A 3,228-nucleotide genomic window follows, 5' to 3' on the forward strand; every position below is an offset into this window, starting at 1 on the left:
AATATTTCGCAACGATTACCGAGGAGGTAATGTCGCCAGGTCTTAAGTGCATAGACTACGGCTGCAAGCTCTAGATCATGAGTAGGATAATTCTCCTCATGTGGGTGCAATTGCCGTGAAGCGTAAGCAATTACGTGTCGATCTTGCATAAGAATGCAACCTAGTCCTTGTCGCGAGGCGTCGCAGTAGATAACAAAGTCCTTGGAAAAGTCTGGCGGTACCAGTACGGGAGCAGAGGTCAGGCGTCTTTTCAGTTCCTGAAAGCTGTGCTCACATTGTGGAGTCCATTCGAACTTTTTATCTTTCTTGAGGAGTTCGGTTAGAGGTTTAGCAACTTTGGAGAAGTTCTCGACAAAGCGACGACAATAGCTCGCTAAGCCTAGAAAACTCCGAACTTGCTTGACCGATTCAGGTGGAGTCCAATTAAGGATGGCTTGAACTCGCTCAGGGTTAACAGCAATACCTTTACCAGATATTACATGACCTAGATAGGTCACTTCTGACAACCAGAATTCACATTTAGAAAATTTGGCATAAAGGCGATGCTCTCGAAGTTTCTTCAACACTAGTCTTAAATGTTCGGCATGTTCTTCCTCGTTCTTGGAGTAGATGAGTATATCATCGAGGTAAACCACGACGAATTTATCCAAATACTCCATGAAGATTGAGTTCATTAACCGAGAAAAAGTGGCTGGAGCGTTGGTTAATCCGAAGGACATGACGGTGTACTCGTATTGGCCATAACGAGTAACAAAGGCCGTTTTAGGAATGTCCCCGTTTCTGATTTTGATTTGATGGTAGCCCAACCTCAAATCCATCTTGGAGAAGACTGAGGATCCAGCGAGCTGATCATACAGGTCGTTGATCCTGGGAAGCGGATATTTGTTCTTGATTGTGACCAAATTGACAGGTCGGTAATCTACAACCATCCGGTCCGTACCATCCTTCTTCTTGACGAAGAGGACGGGGCAAGCCCACGGAGATGAACTAGGTCGGATGAAACCCTTTTTCAAGGACTCATCGAGTTGTTTCTTAAGCTCGGCTAGTTCTAGTGGTGCCATCTTATAAGGTCTTCTAGCAATCGGAACGGTTCCTGGAATGAGGTCTATTACGAACTCAACATCCCTGTCAGGTGGAACACCTGGCAATTCCTCTGGAAAGACATCCGGGAAGTCACGGACTACCGGAATGTCCTCAAGGTCTGGCAAAGGGCTGGCGTTAAGAGAATATAATTGTCGCTTGGCTATTCGGGTCAAGACATTGACTATCTTCCCCGAAGGATGGGTGAGTTGAACAGTCCTAGAGAAGCAATCAATTTTGGCTTGATGAGCTGACATCCAGTCCATACCCAAAATGATATTAATATCTGAAGATTTAAGGGCTATCAAAGACGCGAGAAAAACAAGTCTGTCGACTTGGATTTCATTTCCATAACTTACCCTAGAGGTCTGCCATCTAGAACCAGGGGTAGAAATTTCCATAGTGGATGGCATGTCACAGAATGCAACGTTATGCAAACGAGCATAATTTTCGGATAAAAAGAATGAGAGGCTCCTGTATCGAAAAGAACAGATGCCGGGTGGCAATTTACAAGAAGCGTACCGAGAACGACGTTGGGATCCTCTTGAGCTTCTTCGGCAGAGATACAGTTGACATGGCCACGTGAAGCGGTGACCGGTTTGGCGTGGAATATTTTCCCTGTCGGCTTGCCACGGCCAACAGCTTTAGCAGATTGGTTGGGGTTGGTCTGAGGACACTCACGCATATAGTGACCAGATTCCCCACACTTGAAACAAGTCACGGAACTGGTACGTGGAGGAGCATTATTGATTGGACCCCCATAGGGCTTGGCTGGAGCAGACTGTTGAACGGGGCGAGGCGCCTGGAAAGATGGCCTCGGTGTGAACCTGGGTGGCAGGGCGGTGTTGGGTACCCACACGCGGCGCTTCTGAGGACCAGCACCGGATGAGGAACCCATATCACGGCCATGCTTGCGTGTTGCGTCGTAGTCAGTCTGACCAGTTTCAGCACTGATGGCTTTGTTGACAAGTTTCTGAAAAGATGTGCACTCATGCAGACGGAGGTCGCGGCGAAGCTCAGGACTAAGTCCCTTACGGAACCTTGCTTGCTTCTTGGCGTCAGTAGAAACTTCCTCGGTTGCATATCGTGCGAGATTACCAAACTCCCTACTGTAAACATCCACAGAAAGTCGGCCTTGGGTGAAATTGCAGAATTCCTCACGTTTACGGTCCATGAGACCCTCCGGAATGTGATGTTCACGGAAAGCCTCGCTGAACTCAGCCCAGGAAGTGACATGGCCCGCTGGGCGCATAGCTCCATAATTCTCCCACCATAGACTGGCGGGGCCTTCAAGATGATATGCAGCAAAGGTGACCTTGTCAGCCTCCGCTACCAGCGCGGAACGCAGTTTGTGAGAGATACTGCGAAGCCAGTCATCAGCGTCGAGAGGCTCGACGGAGTGGTGGAACGTGGATGGATGTAATTTGATAAAATCACTGAGTGACACCACGTTAGTCCTCTGATGGTGTGTTGTGTTCTGTTCAATACGCTCCAACAAACGGTTGGTCTCCCGCTTGTTTCTCTCAGCTTCCATCATAACCTCGGCTAGTGAAGGAGGATGAGGCAGATTTGCATCCCTGACTTCACTGCCTTCGGCCTGCTCTTGAGGAGCAGGGTTAGTGCGCGTGTTGACCATCCTAGGTAAACAAGACAATGATTTAGTCAGGATGATAAAATTCCGACATAGAGTACATAATGTAAGGAATAACTCGGAATGCAAGATGATCATCCGTATGACATGGTAGATACAGAAACTGCTTCTTTTATTCCATCATCATACACACCATACAGGGTTTAGTACAAGACCAAACAAAGTACTATTACGGTGAAAAGAGGATTACATCTCATCGAAGGCATCCCAAGCTCCTATACATTATTTTTCTACACCTCCGGAAAGAGTACAAACTAGGTCATATCCCACGAGTCACGCAGGACGATAGACGACACAGCTAGTGCGAACTAGTGATACTACCGCTAACTCAGACCGATCCGTAGTAGTCCTCGTAGAAGTCGCCTCCATAGCCTGGAAGTTCAACATGATCATCCGGAAACAGACGGTCTCGCGGAGCTTGTGGACCATAGGGGCTAGGATGAGGCCTTGGACCAACAGACGGTGGCCTGCGGGGACCGCGAGGTGGGGTGATGCCT

Source organism: Triticum aestivum, chromosome 5B (assembly GCF_018294505.1).
Source record: "Triticum aestivum cultivar Chinese Spring chromosome 5B, IWGSC CS RefSeq v2.1, whole genome shotgun sequence".
NCBI classification, from domain to species: domain Eukaryota; kingdom Viridiplantae; phylum Streptophyta; class Magnoliopsida; order Poales; family Poaceae; genus Triticum; species Triticum aestivum.